The sequence below is a fragment of the Scyliorhinus torazame genome, chromosome 14 (genome assembly GCF_047496885.1).
Source record: "Scyliorhinus torazame isolate Kashiwa2021f chromosome 14, sScyTor2.1, whole genome shotgun sequence".
In the NCBI taxonomy this organism is placed as follows: Eukaryota; Metazoa; Chordata; class Chondrichthyes; order Carcharhiniformes; family Scyliorhinidae; genus Scyliorhinus; species Scyliorhinus torazame.
This window is the reverse complement of record NC_092720.1, coordinates 174,393,309-174,419,139: the sequence shown is the minus strand read 5'-3', so window position 1 is coordinate 174,419,139 and position 25,831 is coordinate 174,393,309. Positions and strand designations below refer to the sequence as shown.

The window sequence follows — 25,831 nt, the reverse complement described above, 5'->3', positions numbered from 1 at the left end:
AATTTCTGAAGATTCCCAACCAGCCACTCAGGTCACAGCTTTTCTCTGATGTACTCACTTTCTTACCTTCTGAGGGTCTCATGTGCTCTCTGGTTCCCTCCCATTCCTGGTTACCTCACTGCCCCAAATTACCAAGTTTCCAATTCCCTCGCTGGATGTGTCTTACTCACTCAGGCTGTGTCTCTTTGACCTGCGCAACGCTTCTGTGGAGAGAGAACGGGGTCTGTGTTTCAAGCCAGATTAGCAGTTTCGCTGGATTGGCCATGATCAACATGCCGCGTTCAGGGTATTCCATGGAGGGACTTGGTCACGTCATACCTTGCTGATTTTTTGGAATCCATTTCACCCTGTATCCCTTTCCTCTCATTCCAGAATATTGTCAGTGCAAACAAAATCTCTCTATTTCCACGATTGAATTCACCGCCGCCATACCAGTTGCACTTTGGAGCGCCTTTCATTCGCCGTCTAACCCACTTTGATCCAAAGAGAAAAATCTAGTCCCCTTTCGTCCCACTATTGCTATTGGGGTGAATGTCTCTCTTTGGTAGGTCAAATTAACGTTGATTAATTCTTTGAATGTGAACTGACTGTTCAAAACCAGAATGACAGCATTTGGTGTGTTTAATATTGGAACCGGAGAAAAGGAATCAAATCAATGTGGCATGAAATATAAAAAACACCAAAGTGGGTGATTCGATCCAACAGAGGGACAAAGTATAAAAAACACTTCATACGGGGGTGGGATAACACGTCATCTCCGGGTGGGATCGAACCACCAACCCTTCGGTTAATAACCGAACGCGCTATCCGATTGCGCCACAGAAACAACAAATGCTGCTTTTGCTCGAATAAGCAAGCCAAATTACGATGGAAACCATCTCACCTTGTCCATATCGCAACAGCAACTGCTGATGCACCAATCTGGAACAAAAACACAAACGGCTGGGCAATCTCAGCAGGTCTGACAGCATCTGTGGAGAGAGAACGGAGTCTGTGTTTCAAGCCAGGGTGACTGTGTAACAGAACGAAGAGTACACCATTATCCGTAGCCCTGTCAATAACGCGCCTCCGGCCTTTTTACATTCGATCCATTGTTGTATTTTTTGCTTCCCGATATTCGCAATGAAACTAGAATTAAACTGTATTTTCTGATGTGCAGTAAGGACTGTTTTCTTAGTTTCTAAATATCAGTTAATTTCTCGAACCATTCTAATCAAAGGAAATGTGTCTTGACTGTCGCTGATCAGTCGGGCAGCGCCCTACGTTCTCCCCGGATTCTGTTTCTCGAAGTGTTTCCCAACATTCACAAAACTGGTGCTTGATGTTCGTGTGTCGCTTCGTTTCCGTTTTCTCCATTGCCAACTGGCTCTCTTTCCAGAAAATTGGCTCACTCATCCTCATTGGATCATGACCAGATGTCAGGAAATTCATTTATATGGATGGACGATCGAGACCAAGATTATTCTCCGCGTATACAGAAGGTTAAGTGGGTATTTGGTTGAGACACTTGTACATTTTGGGTTAATGGCAAAGGAAGATGCAGCAAATTAAGAGAGACTGTTTTCACTTCCAAACAGACCAGAGCCTGAGGAGTATGCTTGATGATAATAGTTAAAATAAAAAACCGGGAGCTGAAGAGATTCTCGCATTAACAACCGTTTTTACAAAAGAACAAAGAACAAAGAGATGTACAGCACAGGAACAGGCCCTTCGGCCCTCCAAGCCCGTGCCGACCATGCTGCCCGACTAAACTACAATCTTCTACACTTCCTGGGTCCGTATCCTTCTATTCCCATCCTATTCATATATTTGTCAAGATGCCCCTTAAATGTCCCTATCGTCCCTGAATCCACTACCTCCTCCGGTAGCGGGTTCCAGGCACCCACTACCCTCTGCGTAAAAAGCTTGCCTCGTACATCTACTCTAAACCTTGCCCCTCTCACCTTAAACCTATGTCCCCTAGTAATTGACCCCTCTACCCTGGGGAAAAGGCTCTGACTATCCACTCTGTCTATGCCCCTCATAATTTTGTATACCTCTATCAGGTCTCCCCTCAACCTCCTTCGTTCCAGTGAGAACAAATCGAGTTTATTCAATCGCTCCTCATAGCTAATGCCCTCCATACCAGGCAACATTCTGGTAAATCTCTTCTGCACCCTCTCTAAAGCCTCCACATCCTTCTGGTAGTGAGGCGACCAGAATTGAACACTATACTCCAAGTGTGGCCTAACTAAGGTTCTATACAGCTGCAACATGACTTGCCAATTCTTATACTCAATGCCCCGGCCAATGAAGGCAAGCATGCCGTATGCCTTCTTGACTACCTTCTCCACCTGTGTTGCCCCTTTCAATGACCTGTCGACCTGTACTCCTAGATCTCTTTGACTTTCAATACTCATGAGGGTTCTACCATTCACTGTGTATTCCCTACCTGCATTAGACCTTCCAAAATGCATTACCTCACATTTGTCCGGATTAAACTCCATCTGCCATCTCTCCGCCCAAGTCTCCAGACAATCTAAATCCTGCTGTATCCTCCGACAGTCCTTATCGCTATTCGCAATTCCACCAACCTTTGTGTCGTCTGCAAACTTACTAATCAGGCCAGTTACATTTTCCTCCAAATCATTTATATATACTACAAACAGCAAAGGTCCCAGCACTGATCCCTGTGGAACACCACTGGTCACAGCCCTCCAATTAGAAAAGCATCCCTCCATTGCTACTCTCTGCCTTCTATGGCCTAGCCAGTTCTGTATCCACCTTGCCAGCTCACCCCTGATCCCGTGTGACTTCACCTTTTGTACTAGTCTACCATGAGGGACCTTGTCAAAGGCCTTACTGAAGTCCATATAGACAACATCTACTGCCCTACCTGCACCAATCATCTTAGTGACCTCCTCGAAAAACTCTATCAAGTTAGTGAGACACTAAGTTGTCTCCCCTTCACAAAACCGTGCTGCCTCTCACTAATACATCCATTTGCTTCCAAATGGGAGTAGATCCTGTCTCGAAGAATTCTCTCCAGTAATTTCCCTTACACTGAAGTAAGGCTCACCGGCCTGTAGTTCCCGGGATTATCCTTGCTACCCTTCTTAAACAGAGGAACAACATTGGCTATTCTCCAGTCCTCCGGGACATCAAACTGTAGCAGAAGCATGCACTCAGCTGTGAACCCGTTTTAAAGAGTGCTTCGCACAGAGAATTCCTCATCCGTTCATTTAGGAAAAACACGTCAACTGACCATTGCCGTGACTTGGATTCGAACCGAGGTTGCTGCGCCCACAACGCAGAGTACTAACCACTATACGATCATGGCGCCACACGTTACCGCCGAGGCAAGCTGCAACTGTTGATGTACTTAGTCATAATTGTTTGGAACCTATCATGGCCCATACTTTATGACTCTCGAATTACAACTTTCGTAGATACACAGTTTTGATGCCTTAACCTTGGTTCCATAATAATTTTCCTTTAACAAGGATATATGCACTTTAACCCAGGCTCATAAAAATAACAATGCTACCGCTGTAATATATAATTCATAATCATTTCAATATTCGTCCCAAACATATGGCATTTGGACGTTCTCATGGTGTCTGCATCGGTTTTCTCCGCCTGCTCGAAGTCCCTCCCACAGTTCAAAGATGTGAAGGTTCGGTGGATTGGCCATGCTAAAGTGTGCCAGATTGTACATAGATTAGCAGTTTCGCTGGATTGGCCATGATCAACGTGCTGGATTACGGGTATTCTACGGTGGAGCTTGGTCACGTCGACCCCTGCTAATTAAAAAAAAAACATTTCGTCCTGTATCCCTTTCCTCACATTCTTGAATATTGTCAGTGCAAACAAACTCTCTCTATTTCCACGATTGAACTTCTCCGCCCGCATACCTGTTGCACTTTGGAGCGTCTCCCATTCGCCGTCTCACCCTCTTGATCCAAAGAGAAAAATCTCGGGCCTTTCGTCCCACTGTTGCTATTGGGGTGAATGTCTCTCTTCGGTAGATCAAATTAATATTGATTAATTCTTTGGATGTGAACTGATTGTTAAAATCATAATGACAGCATTTGGCGTGTTTAATATTGGAACCGGAGGAAGGAAATCAAATCAGTGTGGCATGAAATATAAAAAGCACCAAGTGGGTGATTCGGTCCCACAAAGGGACAAAGTCCAAAATACAATTCATCCGGGGGTGGGATAACACTTCGTTTCTGGGTGAAATCGAACCACCAAACTTTTGGTTAACTGCCGAACGCGCTAACCGATTGCGCCACAGAGACGACAAATGCTGCTTTGGCTCGAATAAAGAACCCAAATTATGATGGAAACAGTCTCCCCTTGTCCACTTCGTAACAGTAAATTCTTGCTGATGCACCAAACTGGAACAAAAGCACAAAAGGCTGAGCAATCTCACCAGGTCTGACAGCATCTGTGGAGAGAGAACGGAGTCTGTTTTTGAAGCCAAGTTGACTGTGTCACAGAACGAAGAGTACCCCATTATCCGGAGCCCTGTCAATAACGCGCCTCCAGCCTTTTTACATTCGAGCCATTGTTGTATTTTCCGTTTCCCGATATTCGCAATAAAACTATAATTAAACTGTATTTTCTGATGTGCAGTAAGGACAGCGTTCTTAGTTTCTAAATATCAGTTAATTTCTCGAAACATTCTAATGAAAGAAAATGTGTCTTGACTGTCGCTGATCTGTCGTGCAGCGCTACGGAATCTGTTTCTCAAAGTGTTTCCCAACATTCACAAAACGGTTCCTTGATGTTCGTGTACCACTTCGTTTCCGTTTTCCCCATTACGAACTGTCATTATTTCCCAAAATTCTGCCCACTCCTCCTCATTGCATCATGACCAGATGTCAGGAAATTCATTTATATGGATGGACTATCGAGACCAAGATTATTCTCCGCGTATACAGAAGGTGCAGTGGGTATTTTGTTAAGACACTTGAACATTTTGCGTGAATGGCCAAAGAAAGCGATGCAGCAAATTGAGAGAGACTTCCTGCTTGATGATAATAGTTAAAATAAAAAACCGGGAGCTGAGGAGATTTTCGTATTCACAACCGTTTGAATTCTGGAGCATCAAGTAGGAGCAGAAGCATGCACTCTGCTGTGAACCCGTTTTAACGAGTCCTTCATACAGAGAATTCCTCATCCGTTCATTTGGGAAAAATATATCAACTTATCGCTGCCGTGACTCGGATTCGAACCGAAATTGGTTCGGCCACAACGCAGATTACTAACCAATACACGATCACGGCACCACACGTTCCGGCAAAGGCTCAGCTGCAACTGTCGATGTACTTGATTATCAACGGTGTGGCATGCATCATGGCCAACAGTTCATGACTCTCTAATTACAATTTTAGTAGATACACAGTTTGGATGCCTTAACCTTGGTTCCATAATGATGTTCCTGCAACAAGGATATATACACTTTAAACCAGGCTCATAAAAAATAACAATGCAATCGCTATAATCTATAATACACAACAATTTCGATATTCATCCCAAACATATGGTATTTGGACGTTCTCCCGGTGCCTGCATCGGTTTTCTCCGCCTGCTCGACGTCGCTCCCACAGTCCAAAGATATGAAGGTTCGGGTGGATTGGCCACGGCAACGTGTGCCAGATTGTCCATTGATTAGCAGTTTCGCTGGATTGGTCATGATCTCCGTGCCGGATGAGGGGTATTGTACGGAGGAACTTCGTCATTTCGACTCCTGCTGATTTTTCGAAACCATTTCACACTGTATCCCTTTCCTCTCATTCCTGAATATTGTCAGTGCAAACAAACTCTCTCTCTATTTCCACGATTGAACTTCTCCGCCCACATACCAATTGCACTTTGGAGCGCCTCTCAGTCGCCGCCTCACCCTCATTGATCCAAAGAGAAGAATCGAGGCCATTTTCATTCCACTGTTGCAATTAGGGTGAATATCTCTCTCTGGTCGTTCAAAGTAATATTGCTGAACTCTTTGGATGGGAACTGGCTGTTTAAAATCAAAATGATAGCATTCGGCGTGTTTAATATTGGAACCGGAGGAAAGAAATCAAATCAATGTGGCATGAAATATAAAAAGCACCACGGTGGGTGATTCTTTCCCACAGAGGGACAAAGTCTCATAAACACTTCATCCATGGGGTGGGAAAACACTTCATCACTGGGTGGAATCAAACTGCCAACCTTTTAGTTAACAGCCGAACGCGCTAACCGATTGCTCCACAGAGATGACAACCTCTGCTTTTGCTCGGATTAACATATCAAATTCCGATGGAAACAGTCTCATCTTGTCCACATCGGAACAGCAAATTCTTGCTCTTGCACCAATCTGCAACAAAAACACAAAAGGCTGGGCAATCTCAGCCGGTCTGACAGCATCTGCGGAGAGAAAACTGAGTCTGTGTTTCAAGCCAGGGTGACTGTGTAACAGAACAAAGACTACACCATTATCCGTAGCCCTGTCAATAACGCGCCTCCAGACTTCTACATTCGAGCCATTGTTGTATTTTGCGCTTCCCGATACTCGCGATGAAACTATAATTAAACTATATTTTCTGATGTGCAGTAAGGGCTGTTTTCTTAGTTTCTAAATATCAGTTAGTTTCTCGAATCATTCTAATCAAAGGAAATGTGTCTTGACTGTCGCTGATCAGTCGGGCAGCGCCCTTCGTTCTCCCCAGATTCTGTTTCTCGAAATGTTTCCCAACATTCACAAAACTGGTGCTTGATGTTCGTGTGTCGCTTCGTTTCCGTTTTCTCCATTGCCAACTGGCATTATTTCCCTAAATTCTGTCCGCTCCTCCTCATTGCATCATGACCAGATGTCAGGAAATGAATTTATATGGTGGGACTATCGAGACCAAGATTATTCTCCGGGTATACAGAAGGTTCAGTGGGTATTTGGTTGAGACACTTGAAAATTTTGGGTGAATGACCAAAGAAGCTGATGCAGCAAATTGAGAGAGACTGTTTTCACTTCCAAACAGACAAGAACCTGAGGAGTATGCTTGATGATAATAGTTAAAATAAAAAACAGGGAGCTGAAGACATTCTCGTATTCACAACCGTTTGAATTCTCGAGCACCAAACAAGCACTCAGCTGTGAACCCATTTTAAAGAGTCCTTTCCTCAGAGAATTCTTCATTAGTTCTTTTGAGAAAACCCCATCAACTTATTGCTGCCATGACTCGGATTCGAACCGAGTTTGCTGCAGCCACAACCATGAGTACGAAACACGGGACGATCACTGCGCCACACGTATCCGCCGAGGCAGAAGTGTAACTGTCGATAAGTCATAATTCCTCATCCGTTCATTTGGGAAAAACAGATCAACTTTTGTGGCGTGTACACTCTTTACTCCGGGGACATTAGGATGAGATTTCTAAATTCTTGGAAGTGCAGGGTCGGATTAGGACAAGTCAGCATGGATTTAGTAAGGGGAGGCCGTGCCTGACAAACCTGTTAGAGTTCTTTGAAAAGATAACAAATAGGTTAGACCAAGGAGAGCCAATGGATGTTATCTATCTTGACTTCCAAAAGGCCTTTGATAAGGTACCTCATGGGAGACTGATGAGTAAAATAAGGGCCCATGGTGTTCGAGGCAAGGTACTAACATGGATTGACGATTGGCTGTCAGGCAGAAGGCAGAGAGTTGGGATAAAAGGTTCTTTTTCGGAATGGCAACCGGTGACGAGTTGTGTCCCACAGGGTTCAGTGTTGGGGCCACAGCAGTTCTCTTTATATCTTAACGATCTAGATGACGGGACTGGGGACATTCTGGCTAAGTTTGCCGATGATACAAAGATAGGTGGAGGGGCAGGTAGTATGAAGGAGGTGGGGAGGCTGCAGAAAGATTTAGGCAGTTTAGGAGAGTGGTCCAAGAAATGGCTGATGAAATTCAACGTGGGCAAGTGCGAGGTCTTGCATTTTGGAAAAAAGTATAGAGGCATGGACTATTTTCTAAACGGTGACAAAATTCATAATGCTGAAGTGCAAAGGGACTTGGGAGTCCAGGATTCTCTAAAGGTAAACTTGCAGCTTGAGTCCGTAATTAAGAAAGCAAATGCAATGTTGCCATTCATCTCAAGAGGCTTGGAATATAAAAGCAGGGATGTACTCCTGAAGCTTTATAAAGCATTAGTTAGGCCCCATTTAGAATACTGTGAGCAATGTTGTGCCCCACACCTCATGAATGACATACTGGCACTGGAGCGGGTCCAGCGGAGATTCACATGGATGATCCCAGGAATAGTAGGCCTAACATACGCTGAACGTCTGAGGATCCTGGGATTATATTCATTAGAGTTTAGGAGGTTGAGGGGAGATCTAATAGAAACTTACAAGATAATGAATGGCTTAGATAGGGTGGATGTAGGGAAGTTGTTTCTATTAGCAGGATAGACTAGGACCCGGGGGCACAGCCTTAGAATAAAAGGTAGTCACTTTAGAACAGAGATGAGGAGAAATGTCTTCAGCCAGAGAGTGGTGGGTCTGTGGAATTTATTGCCACAGAGGGCGGTGGAGGCCGGGACGTTGAGTGTCTTTAAGACAGAAGTTGATAAATTCTTGATTTCTCGAGGAATTAAGGGCTATGGAGAGAGAGCGGGTAAATGGAGTTGAAATCAGCCATGATTGAATGCTGGAGTGGACTCGATGGGCCGAATGGCCTTACTTCCACTCCTATGTCTTATGGTCTTATGGTCTTATGGACATTGCTTTCAATGCAGGCACACAGTTTCCCCATTTTAATGCACTATTAATGCAGGTTTTGCCTGACCGCTTAGCATCCAGTATTACAACTAATAACATGGACTGGTCTGACAATTCCAAACCTCAAATGAAACGTGGGGTGAGACCTGTTACAAAGACACTTTGCCCAAAGTTAAATTCGAATTCATCCAATGTCCCTCTCAAAGAAGAGCTCCTTAAGGTCAGAACTCTCAGACAGATTAACGTTACTATCGCCCAGATTGCACGGACCCTCCTGAATTTGGTTACCACTGACAGGCTCCTTAGCCCTTCACTCCATACATGCAGGATTTCGACAGCACTCCTCCGCATCGTCCTGCTGCCAAATATAATGTCACTTGCTCCAACTGTCAACGTACAGGCCACTACGCTAGGGATTGTCCAGCACCCCGACGACAAAGTAGATTTCAACCCTGTCGGCAGACACCCTTTACTACCTCTAACCCCTACTGACTAGCCAGATCGAACTTTCCGCTCCTCTGAACAGACCACTCTGACGAGCCCACCGCTACGATTTGCATAGAGGGCGTGCCTATCCCCTTCCTGATTGACACCGGCGTGACTCATTCTACGCTGGACTGGACATTAATTCAGAAACAGTGCTTTCCCCTTTCTGATAAGCATGTGGAACTTGCTGGTTTCATGGGGGAAGGTGCTGTTTATCCGCTTACGAAGCCACTCTCTGTTCAATTTGAGGGCCAGGAATGTTGCATCCCTTTCACAGTTACCCGCGTCCTTGGAGTCAACCTGGTCAGACGTGACTTGCTGTGTCCCTTGCAGGTGGAAATTGTTTGCCTTGATAACGGCATTACTATATCAGCTATCCCGCAGGCCCAGCTTCGAAATTTTCCCCTTTTCACTACTCCACAGTGGTGGTCGGTTGATTTTTATCCCTCACACTTTTCAACTCCCTTAGATATTCCCGATCCACATGTCACTCTTTGCTACGATCATACAGGATGCTCACCTGATTTGGAGAGCATGTACCAAGACACCCTCGGTTCTCTAAAATCTGTATCATTTGTTGGCCTCGCTCAGGGAAAAGAAGGGTCTGCCTTTCTTGTCAATTTACCCCATGGCCTCTGGCATCAGTCGGGACTTGTGTCACCCCACGTGATCCTTTCTGTGAACGAAGGCTACAGTGCCAAGTCCTTGGGATTTCTGGCAGTTGCATTACGAAGACAAGCAGATCCTTTCTTTAATGGAAGTCAAATACTACCCGCAGGCACTTTACAATATTTTCAACGCCCATTTGTCCTCATTGGCACACTGCACCACCATCGTTCAGTCCAATCAACGACTTCTGAACTACCCGCAGATTTATGGGCGGCATCGAAACACGAAGTTGGTCTCACTAATGTCCCTCCCGTTGTTATTAAAGTTATACCCGACATGCCCTTTCCCTCGATTTCACAGTACCCTTTGCGCCCCGAGGTTGAAGAAGGAGTCTTGGTCATGATTCAATCGTTGCTTCAACAGGGAATTGTGGTACCATGCCAATCGCCCTGTAACACCCCGATTCTTCCAGTTCCTAAGATAGCAAGACATCCGAATGGTGTTTGGTCCAAGACCTCTGACGTATTAATCAGATAGTGGAACCCTTACATCCTATTGTTCCAAACCCGGTGACAATCCTTAGTAATGTCCCACCACAGGCGGCTGTTTTCACCCTTGTTGATTTACAACATGCCTTTTTGCAATACCCCTCGCCCCTGAATCACAGTATTTGTTTGCCTTTACATTTAAGGGCAACCAATACACTTGGACTAGGCTCCAACAGGGCTTCATTCATTCTCCAACCCTTTTCTCACAAGCATTGCACTCCCAGTTAGCGACATTATCAACTCCTGGTGGCTCCACCATCATCCAATATGTTGATGACTTACTCCTTGCCAGCCCTGACTTCACCACTAACCAGCATGACACCGTTTACCTGCTCATCCGTCTCCATTCATGGGGGTATGTGATCCCACCCACTAAAGTTCATAAAGGCCAACGGCAGGTCAAATGTTTGGGTGTCCTAATAAGTGCTACGGATCGCTCCCCTACTCAGGAACGCATTACTCCTTCACTGCAGACCCTATTTCCTACATCGCCCAAGCAGGTGCAAGCCATTTTTGGATTGGTGAACTTTTGCAGACAATGGATTGCGAATGTTACTGTCCATACTAAAGAGTTAACTCTGTACTCCTCTCAAAATGCTTCTCTTAAGTTTGAACTTCCTGATTCAGCAAAACAATCTTTTGTTACTCTGAAAAACGCCCTGGCAGCCGCCTCAGCGCCAGGACGACCTATGTATGACAGACCCTTTCAGTTGTACGTTAATGTTTTTGATGAATATGCCACTAGTGTTCTAACACAAGAACACGGTGACCGGCGTCGCCCGGTCGCCTACTATTCTCCGAAATTGGACCCTGTAGCTTGCAGTCTACCTCCCTGCACCCAAATTCTTATGGCTGTCCATTTGTTAGCTCACGCAGCCTCTAATCTGACCCTTTACCAGCCAGTACAAGTGCATACCTCACACTCTATTGTGGCTCTCCTAACGTCTCAGCAAACCCAGCATCTGACTCAAGCCCGCTTGAGCCGCTATGAGGTTTCACTATTGCAAAACCTTTACCTCTCTTTTCATTACTGTTCGACCTTAAATCCTGCTGTGTTCCTCGAACAGCCCCCCGATAACCTTGTGGACCCGCCACACGATTGTTTGCTTCGGAATCACTTCCTTACCGCGCGTCGCCCGGATTTAACGGACCGGCCTATTGATAATCCAGATCTAATTTTTTATGTTAATGGCAGTTCCTCCATTTCTCTCACTGGCATCCCACAGTCGGGATATACCGTGGTAACCGACACTGATGTGCAGGAAGCAGCAGCCTTCGAGACCCCTGTCTCCGCACAAGCTATTTGCCCGTATTCAAGCATGTATTTTGGCCACATGTAAAAGTACTAATGTTTACACTGATTCTAGGTATGCCTTTGGCGTGACGCACGCTTTCGGTCGCCTCTGGCAACAGCCTCACCTCTGCGGGAGCTCCCATTCAAAATGCTCTTTGGATTAAAAATCTCTTCGATGCTAATCAGCTTCCCCATCAATTGGCAATTATGAAATGTGCTGCGCACACAAAGCGGGACACTCCCGTTCAATTAGGAAATGCCCGTGCTGATTCGGCTGCTTTAGCTGCGGCTGATTGTTCCCAGTGGGGCTAATCAGGCTCTAAAGCAGGTACCTGCACTAGGAACGAACGGCATGCCAGACATAACTAAGTTCAAAATTTACAGAGGGACGCCTCTGATTCCGCGCGCACACTATGGAAGTCAATGGGGTGTTCACAAACCTTGACACGAGACCTCAGGCTTACTCCCGTTGGTCAAGTTTGTATTCCGAATTCTTTATTGCCGGTACTTATTGATTATTTGCATTCTTGTACCCATCTTGGCAAGGAGGGAATGGCACAGCTACTCCTGAAAACCTGGTGGCACCCAGATTTGAATACAGCAACGCAAACGCGGCTGGATCGATGCGTTATTTGCGTGAAACATAATAAGGGTAAAGGCATTAAATGCCCTCCAGGAACCACTCCCTTGCCAGATGGCCCTTTTGCCTGTATACAGCTTGATTTTATCGAATTGCCAAAAGCACAGTGCTACAAATATTGTTTAGTAATAATCAATGTATTTAGTAAATGGATTGAAGCCTTCCCCACCACTAATTGTACGGCACATACACTGGTGAAGTGGTTGTTAACGGAAGTCATTCCTCGTTTTGGGGTACCCAAAATAGTGAACTCAGACAATGGACCATATGCTGTAGCTCGGATCAATACTGAATTGTGTGAAGCACTCGTAATTAAACAGCAACTGCACTGCGCATATCACCCGCAGGCTGAGGGAATTGTGGAAAGAGCCAACGGGACATTAAGAGAAAAATTATCTAAATTAACTGAAAAAACTGGGTTAAATTGGCAAAAAGTTGGCACTATTTCACATGCGTGTGACTCCCCATTCGCGGACCGGACTGTCAGCTACAGAGATAGTCTATGGTTGGCCAATGAGAACTCCCTGGGATGCCCATGAAAAATTCCTAGAGGGAGTAGACCTCCACATCGGGGAACAAATGCAGAAGAATTTGAAGCAATTAACACATTCTCTGAAGTTTCTCCACTCACAGGTAAAACAGGCACATCTCCCAGTAATGGCAGAGACAGTGGTCCCTCGATATCCAGTGAATAAACCCGGAGACCACATGTTGGTTAAAAACTGGGACAGAAAGAATCTAGGATAGCGCTGGAGTGGACCCTTCCGCGTACTGCTGACTACACCGACTTCCGTCAAACTTGAAGGACGTTCAAGTTGGATACATCTATCCGATTGCAAGAAGATAGTCTCCAAACCAGACGAGAACACAGGATGAAGATCTTCATAATAATTTTTGGACTATTTAGCCTTAATGGCCACTCGGTAGTGAAAAAAACGACCGAAACGAGACCTGCCTTCCAATACCTATTTATGTATGTCATATCTTTATGCCGAAAAATTGAATGTAAGCAAGTGTTGGGTTTGTACCCACATCCCCGTCCATTCGAGGGAAGGAATACCTCTCCAATCCCTCCCCTTTCATATCGCAGAGACGGTTGAATGGATTTTATGACAAAATCAAACAGGGAGCAGGGGAAATAGGGGGGATATGGAAATATGGAGATCTGCTGCCTATGACATGACTAAATTTTCAGCTTTGTATCAACCTACCTATAATCGTGCCTTGATTCCACCCTCCCTCACTGTCCACTCGTATAATGTTCAAGGTTCCATGTGTTTTAATAAATCAGGGAAAGGAAAGTTAATGGGGCAAAGTAGGTGCAACCTTACAGTTGACTGGCAAGGACCGGTACCAGGCATATCCAACAAGGGCATGTTTAACTGTGATTGGTCCAAGGTATGAAATATAACTTCTAACATTTCATGGGGACAGACATCCCCAATCCCCTGGATGATATCAGCTGATGATTTTACGGCCTATAATGGAACCTATTTCACATGCGGCACTAAAGGACATCCATGGCTTCCCATTGATTGGACAGGATCCTGCTTTTTGGGATATGTTGTACTTCAAATGCGTCACCTACCCACCTTTAAGCACTCCCCCTCGTGAGCAAAAAGGACTATTTCTAAAACAGAACAGTTCTTTATGACGGCCTTTCCCTTGTACGGAATGGGCAAGGCATCCGACGAACTGATCCACATGGCCACAGCATTGGAACAACTGGCGAACGTAATGGCAGCAGAAGCCAGGGAAACTGGACAGGCATTGGCTGAGGTCTCAGCTGAGCTAGTAGCTGTCGGGACTGTGGCATTACAAAATCGACTGGCTTTGGATTATCTGTTCGCCTCGCAGGGAGGAACGTGCGCTATCATAGGTCAGGAGTGCTGTACATATATTCCAGATGGCTCGGAAAATATCACTAACCTGGCCGACCATATAAAGAGACAGGCTTCTCAAATTCAAGAGATTGACATTGTATTTCATGACTATAACCCGCCGGGTTGGCTAGGATGGTTGGGTCACGGAGTATTTGATTGGATCTTTAAGGCCTTCATTTTATTACTATTAATTCTACTAGGGATAGGATTGCCTGGTTGCTTGTGGAAATGCATTTTCAAACGAGTCATGGATATATCTATTTAACTAGTGGTCATGATATGACGAAAGGAGGGAATGTGCTATGGTACGAATTAAGTAATGGCATGATGGGAAAACTGGTCAATGGGAAGACTGGTCAAAAGGTTTGATACAATACAAGAAAGGCTGAAACTGCTCATTCCAGCTCGCTAGGCCCAGGTAAACAATGCTGCCCTAACCATTTTCAGACTAGTATGGCCATAGGCCAATTCTGCATAACTTGAAGTCTGAAAATATTAGCGAACGTCGAGCCATTCCAAAACACCGGACCTCGGCAACTCCTGTGTAAACTAACTCGTCATAACCCAGGGCCGTAGGAATTTAAAACAAAGGTAAGTTCAGGAAGAAACAAGTCTATTCTGACCTTTCAATGTTCCGTCCGAGGACTAAATAATGGTATGAGTGATATGACCAAACATGGTCTGGTCTTTGCTTCCGTTTGTTTTTCCGATCAAACTCCTGACCATACTGTTGTCACATAATCTTGATAAAGTTAATGTATAAATATGGAGCTAATTCTCGACGAAAGCGCGGAACTTGTGAAAGACTGAGCAGTTTTGTTGACTGCTCTCTGACTTCAAGTTTCAGCCATTACTTCATGCAGTTGTTTTCGACAATAAAGCTTGTTATTCTGTCATAACGAGTGTGTTGAAATTTTCTACTACAGAAGCGGGAAAATATTGACTTTGACAGATTTCACTTCCAAAATGGCAAGAACCGGAGGAGTATGCTTGATGATGATAGTTAAAATATCAAATCGGGAGCTGCGGAGATTCTCGCATTCACAACTGTTTGAATTCTGGAGCATCAAACAGAAGCAGAAGCATGCACTCAGCTGTGAACCCGTTTTAAAGAGTGCTTCGCACAGAGAATTCCTCATCTGTTCATTTGGGAAAAACACGTTAACTGATCACTGCCGTGACTCGGATTCGAACCGAGGTTGCTGCAGCCACAATGCAGAGTACTAACCACTAGACGATCACGGCGCCTCACGTTACCGCCGAGGCAACCTGCAACTCTCGATATGCTTGGTCATCAACTGTTTGGAATCTATCATGGCCCACACTTTATGACTCTCTAAATACAACTTTAGTAGATACACAGTTTGGATGCCTGAACCTTGGTTCCATATTAATGTTCCTGCAAAATGGAGAAATACACGTTAACACAGGCTCATAAAAATAACAATGCAATCCCTATAATATATTATCCGTCACAATTTCGATATTCATCCCAAACAGATGGTATTTGGACGTTCTCCCAGTGTCTGCATCGGTTTTCTCCGCCTGCTCGACGTCCCACCCGCAGTCCAAAGATGTGAAGGTTCGGCAGATTGGCCATGCTAAAGTATACCAGATTGCCCATAGATTAGCAGTTTCGCAGGATTGGCCATGATCAAGGTGCCGGGTGACGGGCATTCTAACGAGGAGCTTGGTCACGTCGACCCCTGCTGATTTCTTAAAAACCATTTGACCCTGTACCACTTTCCTCTCATTCCTGAATATTGTCAGTGCAAACAAACTCTCGCTCTAGTTCCACGATTGAACTTCTCCGCCCACATACAGTTGCACATTCTCCCATTCGCCGTCTCACCCTCTTTGAGCCAAAGAGAACATTCTTGGCCCCTTTCGTTCCTCTGTTGCTATTGGGGTGAATGTCTCTCTATGGTAATTCAAGCTAATTTTGACTAACTCTTTGGATGTGAACTGACTGTTTAAAATCAGAATGAAAGCATTTGGCGTGTTTAATATTGAAACCGCAGAAAGGAAATTAAATCAACGTGGCATGAACTATAAAATGCTCCAAGGTGGTGATTCGATCCCACAGAGGGACGACGTAAAAAAACGGCTTCATTCGGGGGTGGAATGACACTTCGTCGCCGGGGGGGGGGGGGGGGGGGATCGATCCACCAACCTTTACAGAGACGACAACTGCTCCCTTTGCTCGAATAAATATGCCAAATTGTGATGGAAACAACCTCATCTTGCCCACGTCACAATAGCAAATTATTGCCGATGCACCAATCTGGAAAAAAATTAAAAAGGCTGAGAAATCTCACCAGGTCTGACAGCATTTGTGGAGATGGAACGAGTCTGTGTTTCAAGCCAGGGTGACTTTGTGTCACAGAACAAAGACGACAACATTATCCGTAGCCCGGTCAATAACGCGCCTCCAGCCTTCTATATTCGAGCCATTGTTGTATTTTCTGCTTTCAAATATTCGCAATGAAACTACATTTAAACTGTATTTTCTGATGTGCAGTGAGAACAGTTTTCTTAGTTTCTAAATATCAGTTAATTTCTCGAATCATTCTAATCAAAGGAAATGGGTCTTGACTGTCGCTCATCAGTCGGGCAGCGCCCTTCGTTCTCCCCGAATTCTGTTTCACAAAACTGGTGCTTAATGTTCGTGTGTCGCTTCGTTTCCATTTCCTCCTTTGCCAACTGGCATTATTTCACAAAACTCTGCGTGCTCCTGCTCATTGCATCATTTCCAGATGTCAGCAAATTCATTTATACGGAGGGACTATCGAGACCAAGATTATTCTCCGCGTAAACAGTAAATTCAGTGGTTATTTGGTTGTGACACGTGAACATTTTGGGTGATTGGCCAAAGAAGCTGATGCAGCAAATTGAGAGAGACTGTCGGGCAGAGGGCTGGTGAGCGGAGCTGCTGATTGGTTGTTGCGGGGGCAATTTGCATACGTCCGTGTGCTCACCCTAACTTGAAGGTGGTTTGTAGAGGAGCTGTTCTCCTCTACAGCTCGGGTTTAGAAACACTTCTTTAGTGGTTCCCTCCCTACCCCCCTCTTCTAACAAAAAAAACCCAACCGCTGTCAAGATCAAGAGGAAGGCTCGAGGGCAGGTAGAAATAGAAAGAAGTTGAACTGTGACGTCACAGCCTGCAGGTAAGAGATTGGCTGGTGACTGGTAAGAAGTGTTTCTTTTATTTTCCCTCAGGTGTTATCGTGCGGGGCGCAGATGTGGCTGAGTGATAACTTGCTGAAAAGGTCAGTGAATAACAGGTAAGCTCTTTCTTTCTTTTTTTATCGTGAAGGAATGGCAGGGAATGTAGTGCATTGTCCCTCCTGCACATTGTTTGAGGTGAGGTACGCCGTCAGTGTCCCTGCTGATTTCACCTGTGGGAAGTTCAGACATCTCCAGCTACTCAGAAACCGCGTTAGTGAACTGGAGCTGGAGCTGAATGAACTTCGGATCATTCGGGAGGGAGAGGTGGACATAGATAGAAGCTTCAGGGAATAAAGATAGATGGGTGACGGTGAGAGGGGCTGAGAGGAAGCAGTCAGTACAGGGATTCCCTGTGGTCGTTCCCCTTAGTAAAATGTATACCGCTTTGGATACTGTTGGGGGAGTGGCTTACCAGGGGTAAGCCATGTGGCACAGGTCTCTGGCACAGAGTCTGTCCCTGTTGCTCAGAATGGAAGGGGGGAGAGGAGTAGAGCATTAGTCATTGGAGACTCCATAGTTAGGGGGACAGATAGGAGATTCTGTGGGAACGAGAGAGACTCGCGGTTGGTATGTTGCCTCCCAGGTGCCAGGGTGCGTGATGTCTCAGATCGTGTTTTCGGGATCCTTAAGGGGGAGGGGGAGCAGCCCCAAGTCGTGGTCCACATAGGTACCAACGACATAGGTAGGAAAAGGGATAGGGATGTAAGGCAGGAATTCAGGGAGCTAGGGTGGAAACTTAGATCTAGGACAAACAGAGTTATTATCTCTGGGTTGTTACCCCTGCCATGTGATAGCGAGACGAGGAATAGGGAGAGAGGGGAGTTGAACACGTGGCTACAGGGATGGTGCAGGAGGGAGGGTTTCAGATTTCTGGATAATTGGGGTTCATTCTGGGGTCGGTGGGACCTCTTCAAACTGGATGGTCTACACCTGGACCAGAGGGGTACCAATACCCTGCGGGGTAAATTTGCTAATGCTCTTTGTGAGGGTTTAAACTAGTTCAGCAGGGGCTTGGGATCCTGAATTGTAGCTCCAGTACACAGGAGGTTGAATGTAGTGAGGTCATGAATAAGGTTTCAAATTTGCAGGAGTGTACCGGCAGGCAGGAAGGTGGTTTAAAGTGTGTCTTCTTCAATGCCAGGAGCATCCGGAATACGGTGGATGAACTTGTGTCATGGGTTGGTACCTGGGACTTCGATGTTGTGGCGATTTCAGAGACATGGATAGAGCAGGGACAGGAATGGTTGTTGTCGGTGTCGGGGTTTAGATATTTCAGTAAGCTCAGGGAAGGTAGTAAAAGAGGGGGAGGGGTGGCATTGTTAGTCAAGTTTCAGTATTACGGTGGCCGAAAGGACTCATCTACTGAGGCAGTATGGGCTGAGGTTAGAATCTGGAAACCAGAGGTCACCCTGTTCGGGGTTTTCTATAGGCCTCCGAAAAGTTCCAGAGATGTAGAGGAAAGGATTGTAAAGATGATTCTGGATAGGAGCGAAAGCAACAAGGTAGTTGTTATGGGGGACTTTAACTTTCCAAATATTGACTGGAAACTCTATAGTTGGAGTACATTAGATGGGTCCGTTTTTGTCCAATGTGTGCAGGAGGGTTTCCTGATACGGTATGTAGATAGGCCAACGAGAGGCCAGGCCATATTGGAATTGGTACTGGGTAATGAAACAGATTTGGAGGTAGGTGAGCACTTTGGTGATAGTGACCACAATTCGATTACGTTCACTTTAGTGATGGAAAGGGATAGGTATATACCGCAGGGCAAGAGTTGTATCTGGGGGAAAGGCAATTATGGTGCGATGAGGCACGACTTAGGATGCATCGGATGGAGAGGAAAACGGCAGGTGATGGGCACAATGGAAATGTGGAGCTTCTTCAAGGAACAGCTACTGTGTGTCCTTGAGAAGTATGTACCTGTCAGGCAGGGAGGAAGTGCTCGAGCAAGGGAACCGTGGTTTACAAAAGCAGTCGAAACACTTGTCATGAGGAAAAAGGAGGCTTATGTAAAGATGAGACATGAAAGTTCAGCTTAGGGCGCTCGAGAGTTACAAGTTATCTAGGAAGGCCCTAAAGAGAGCTAAGAAGAGCCAGGAGGGGACATGAGAAGTCTTTGGCAGGTAGGATCAAGGATAACCCTAAAGCTTTCTATAAATATGTCAGGAATAAAGGAATGACTGGGGTAAGAGTATGGCTAGTCAAGGACAGTAGTGGGAAGTTGTGCTTGGAGTCTGAGGAGATAGGAGAGGTGCCAAATGAATATTTTTCATCAGTATTCACACAGGAAAAAGACAATGTTGTCGAGGAGAATACTGAGATTCAGGCTAATAGAGTAGAAGGGCTTGAGGTTCATAAGGAGCAGGTGTTAGCAATTCTGGAAAGTGTAAAAATAGATAAGTCCCATGGGCCGGATGGGATTGATCCTAAGATTCTCTGGGAAGCAATGGAGGAGATTGCTGAGCCTTTAGCTTTGATCTTTAAGTCATCTTTGTCTACAGGAATAGTGCCAAAAGACTGGAGGATAGCAAATATTGTCCCCTTGTTCAAGAAGGGGAGTAGAGACAACCCCGGTATCTATAGACCAGTGAGCCTTACTGCTGTTGTGGGCAAAATCTTGGAAAGGTTTACAAGAGACAGGATGTATAATTATCTGGAAGGGAATAATTTGATTAGAGATAGTCAACACGGTTTTGTGAAGGGTAGGTCGTGCCTCACAAACCTTATTGAGTTATTTGAGAAGGTGACCAAACAGGTGGATGAGGGTAAAGCAGTTGATGTGGTGTTTATGGATTACAGTAAAGCGGTTGATAAGGTTCCCCACGGTAGGATACTGCAGAAATTACGGAGGCATGTGATTCAGGATGATTTAGCAGTTTGGATCAGAAATTGGCTAGCTGGAAGAAGACAAAGGGTGGTGGTTGATGGGAAATGTTCAGACTGGAGTCCAGTTACTAATGGTGTACCACAAGGATATGTTTTGTGCCATTGCTGTTTGTCATGTTTATAAATGGCCTGGAGGAGGGTGTAGAAGGATGGGTGAGTAAACTTGCAGATGACACTAAAGTCGGTGGAGTTGTGGACAGTGCGGAAGGATGTTACAAGTTACAGAGGGACATAGATAAGCTGCAGAGCTGGGCTGAGAGGTGGCAAATGGAGTTTAATGCAGAAAAGTGTGAGGTGATTCATTTTGGAAGGAATAACAGGGCTAATGGTAAGATTCTTGGCAGTGTGGATGAGCAGAGAGATCTCGGTGTCCATGTACAAAGATCACTGAAATTTGCCACCCAGGTTGAGAGGGTTGTTAAAAAGGCGTACGGTGTGTTAGCTTTTATTGGTTGAGGGATTGAATTTTGGAGCCATGAAGTCATCTCGCAGCTGTACAAAACTCTGGTGCGGCCGCATTTGGAGTATTGCGTGCAATTCTGGTCGTCACATTATAGGAAGGATGTGGAAGCATTGGAAAGGATGCAAAGGAGATTTACCAGAATGATGCCTGGTATGGAGGGAAGATCTTATGAGGAAAGGCTGAGGGCCTTGAGGCTGTTGTCGTTAGAGAAAAGACGGTTAAGAGGTGACTTAATTGAGGCATACAAGATGATCAGAGGATTGGATAGGGTGCGAAGTGAGCGCCTTTTTCCTCGGATGGAGATGTCTAGCACGAGGGTACATAGCTTTAAATTGAGGGGAGATAGATGTAAGACAGATGTCACAGGTAGCTTCTTTATTCAGAGAGTAGTAAGGGCGTGGAATGCCCTGCCTGCAACAGTAGGGGACTCGCCAACACTAAGAGCGTTCAAATGGTCATTGGATCGACATATGGACGATAAGGGACTAGTGTAGATGGGTTTTAGAGTGGTTTCACGGGTAGGTGGAACATCGAGGGCCGAAGGGCCTGTACTCCTCTGTAATGTTCTCTGTTCTATGTTTTCACTTCCAAACAGACAAGAACCTGAGGAGTATGCTTGATGATAATAGTTAAAATAAAAAACAGGGAGCCGAAGACATTCTCGTATTCACAACCGTTTGAATTCTGGAACATCAAACAAGACCAGAAGCATGCACTCAGCTGTGAACCCGTTTTAAAGAGTCCTTCATACAGAGAATTTCTCATCCGTTCATTTGGGAAAAACACATCAACATATCGCTGCCGTGATTCGGATTCGAACCGAGGTTGCTGCGGCCACAACGCAGAATGATCACCACTATACGATCACGGCGCCTCACGTTACCGCCGCAGCAACCTGTAACTGTTGCTGTACTTGGTCATCAACTGTTTGGAATCTGTCATGGCCCACACTTTATGACTTTCTAATTACAACTTTAGTAGATACATAGTTTGGATGCCTTAACTTTGGTTCCATAATAATATTCCTGCAAAAAGGTTATATACACTTTAACACAGGCTCGCAAAAATAACAAAGCAATCGCTTTAATATATAATCCATCACATTTTCGATATCCATCCCAAACATATGGTATTTGGACGGTGTCTGCATCGGTTTTCTCCGCCTGCTCGAGGTCCCTCCCACAGTTCAAAGATGTGAAGTTTCGATGGATTGGCCATGCTAAAGTGTGCCAGATTGTCTATAGATTAGCAGTTTCGCTGGATGAGCCATGAACAACGTGCCGGGCGACGGGCATTCTACGGAGAAGCTTGGTTACATCGACCCCTTCTGTTTTGTAAAAAAACATTTATTTTATCCTGTATCCCTGTCCTCTCATTCCTGAATATTGTCACTGCAAACAAACTCTCTCTCTATTTCCACGATTGAACTTTTCCGCCCACATACCAGTTGCACTTTGGAGCGCCTCTCATTCGCCGTCTGACTCTCTTTGATACAAAGAGAAACATCTAGGCCCCTTAGGTCCCACTGTTGCTATTGGGGCGAATGTCTCTCGCTGGTAATTCAAATTAATATTGATTGACTCCTTGGATGTGAACTCACTGTTAAAAATCAGAATGACAGCATTTGGCGTGTTTAATATTGGAACCGGAGGAAAGAAATCAAATCAATGAGCATGAAATGTAAAAAGCACCAAGGTGGGTGGATTCGATCCCACAGAGGGACGAAGTACAAAAAAAAGTTATCCGTGTGTGGGATAATACTCCGGCTGTGGGTGGGATCGGACCACAAATTTTCAGTTAACAGTCGAACGCGCTAACCGTTCGCGCCACAGAGGCGACGAATGTTGGTTTGGCACTAATACACAAGCTAAATTATAATGGTAACAATTCACCTTGTCCACATCGTGCCAGGAAATCCTTGCGGCTGCAGCAATCTGGAACAAAAACACAAAAGGCTGGGCAATCTCAGCAGGTCTGACAGCATCTGTGGAGAGAGAACGGAATCAGTATTTCAAGCCAGGGTGACTGTGTCACAGGACGAAGAGTACACCATTGTATAGCCATGTCAATAACGCGCCTCCAGCCTTTTTACATTCGAACCATTGTTGTATTTTCCGCTTCCCGATATTCGCAATGAAACTATAATTAAACTGTATTTTCTGATGTGCAGTAAGGACAGTTTTCTTAGTTTCTAAATATCAGTTAATTTCTCGAATCACTCGAATCAAAGGAAATGTGTCGTGACTGTCTCTGATCAGTCGGGCAGCGCCCTTCGTTCTCCCCGGATTCTCTTTCTCGACTTATTTCCCAACATTCATAAAACTGGTGCTTGATGTTCGTATGTCGCATCCTTTCTGTTTTCTCCATTGCCAACTGGCATTATTTCCGAAAATTTTGCCTGCTCCTCTTCATTACATCATGACCAGATGTCAGGAAATTCATTTATATGGAGGCACTATCGAGACCAAGATTACTCTCCACGTATGCAGAAGGTTCAGTGGGTATTTGGTTGAGACACTTGAAAAGTTTGGGTGAATGGCCAAAAAAGCTGATGCAGCAAATTGAGAGAGACTGTTTTCACTTCCAAACAGTCAAGAACCTGAGGAATAGGCTTGATGATAAGAGTTAAAATAAAAACCGCGAGCTGAAGAGATTCTCGTATTCACAACCGTTTTCATTCTGGAACATCAACAGGAGGAGAAGCATGCATTCAGCTGTGAACCCGTTTTAAAGAGTCCTTTACACAGAGAATTCCTCATCAATTCTTTTGAGAAAAATTCATCAATGTTTCGCAGCTGTGACTCGGATTCAAAACGAGATTGGTGCGGCCAGGACGCAGGGTACTAACCACGAGACGATCACGGCTCCACACGTCAACGGCGGAGCACATTGGCCCCTTTCGTTCCACTGTTGCGATTAGGGTGAATGCTCTATCTGTCGATGTATTTGGTCATCAACTGTTTGGAGTCTATCATGACCCACAGTTTATGACTCCCTAATTACAACTTTAGCAGATACACAAGTTTGGATGCCTTAACTTCGGTTCCATAATAATGTTCCTGCAACAAGGACATATACACTTTAACCCAGGCTCATAAGAATAACAATGCAACAGCTGTAATATATACTACATAACAATTTCGATATTCGTCCCAAACGTATGCATTTGGACGTTCTCCCGATATCTGCATTGGTTTTCTCCGCCTGCTCGGAGTCCCTCCCACAGTCCAAAGATGTGAAAGTTCGGTGGATTGGCCATGCTAAAGTGTGCCTGATTGTCCTTGGATTAGCAGTTTCGCCGGATTGGCCATGATCAACGTGCCGGATTACGGGTATTCTACGGAGGAACTTGGTCACTTTGTCTCCTGCTGATTTTTTGAAACCATTTCTCCCTGTATTCCTTTCCTCTCATTCCTGAATATTGCCAGTGCAAACACACTCTCTCTCTATTTCAACGATTTACTTTCTCCGCCCACATACCAGTTGCACTTTGAAAAGCCTCTAATTCGCCGTCTCACCTTCTTTGATCCAAAGAAAAAAATCCAGGCCCCTTTCGTTCCACTGTTGCTATTAGGGTGAATGTCTCTCTCTGGTCGTGCAAATTAATATTGATTAACTCTTCGGATGCGAAACGACTGTTTAAAATCAGAATTACAGCATTGGGCGTGTTTAATATTGGAACCGGAGAAATGAAATCAAATCAATGTGGCATGAAATATCTAACGCACCAAGGTGGTGATTCGATCCCGCAGAACGACAAAGTATAAAAAACTGTTAATCCGGAGGTGGTATAACACATCGTCTCCGGGTGGGATCGAAATACCTACTTTTCGGTTAACAGCCGAACGCGTTAACCGATTGCGCCCCAGCGACGCCAACTGCACCCTCAGCTCGAAATAACAATCCAAATTATGATAGAAACAATCACATCTTGCCCACGTCATAATAGCAATTTTTTTCACATGCACCAATCTGGAACAAAAACACAAAAGGCTGGGCAATCTCAGCAGGTCTGACAGCATCTGTGGAGACAGAACGGAGTCTGTGTTTCAAGCCAGGGTGACTATGTGTCACAGAGCAAAGTCTACATTATCCATTATCCGTAGCTCTGTCAATAACGCGCCTCCAGCCTTCTACATTCGAGCCATTGTTGTACTTTCTGCTTCCAGATCTTCGCAATCAAACTACAATTAAACTGTATTTTCTGATGTGCAGTAAGTACAGTTTTCTCAGTTTCTAAATATCTGTTAATTTCTCGAATCATTCTAATTGAAGGAAATGGGTCTTGACTATCCCTGATTAGTCGGGCAGCGCCCTTCGTTCTCCCCGGAGTCTGTTTCTCGATGTGTTTCCCACCATTCACAAAGCTGGTGCTTGATTTTCGTGTGTCGCTTCTTTAGCGTTTTCGCCACTGCCAGTGGCTCTATTTCCCAACGTTCTGCCCACTCCTCCTCATGGCATCATGACAAGATGTCAGGAAATTCATTCATATGGAGAGACTATCGAGACCAAGGTTACTCTCCGCGTATACAGAAGGCTCAGTGGGTATTTGGCCGAAGAAGCTGATGTAGCACATTGAGTGACACTGTTTTCACTTTCAAAAAGACAAGAACCGGAGTAGTATGCTTGGTGATAATAGATAAAATATAAAACCGGGAGCTGAAGAGATTCTTCTCTTCACAACCGTTTGAATTCTGGAGCATCAAACAGGAGCAGAAGCATGCACTCAGCTGTGAACCCGTTTTAAACAGTCCCTGACACAGAGAGTTCCTCATCCGTTCATTTGGGAAAAACACACCAACTTATCGCTGCCGTTACTCGGATTTGAACCGAGGCTGCTGGGGCCACAACGCAGAGTACGAACCACTATATGATCACGGCGCCGCAAGTTACCGTCGAAGGCAACCTGCAACTGTCGACGTACTTGGTCATCAATTGTTTGGAATCTATCATGTCCCACACTTTATGACTCTCTAATTACAACTTTAGTAGATACATAGTTTGGATCCCTTAACCTTGGTTCCATAATAATGTTCCTGCAACAAGGATATATACACTTTAACCCAG

The 25,831-nt window shown here is 45.1% G+C and overlaps 2 non-coding genes across 2 annotated transcripts; both read right to left on the bottom strand.

The window, feature by feature from the left end:
* Nucleotides 1–752: 752 nt before the first annotated feature.
* trnan-auu (transfer RNA asparagine (anticodon AUU)) lies at nt 753–826 on the bottom strand. Its single transcript has one exon. It is a non-coding gene; the product is annotated as a tRNA-Asn (tRNA).
* A 14,534-nt stretch (nt 827–15,360) lies between these two features.
* Nucleotides 15,361–15,432, bottom strand: trnah-gug (transfer RNA histidin (anticodon GUG)). Its single transcript has one exon. It is a non-coding gene; the product is annotated as a tRNA-His (tRNA).
* Nucleotides 15,433–25,831: the final 10,399 nt, after the last annotated feature.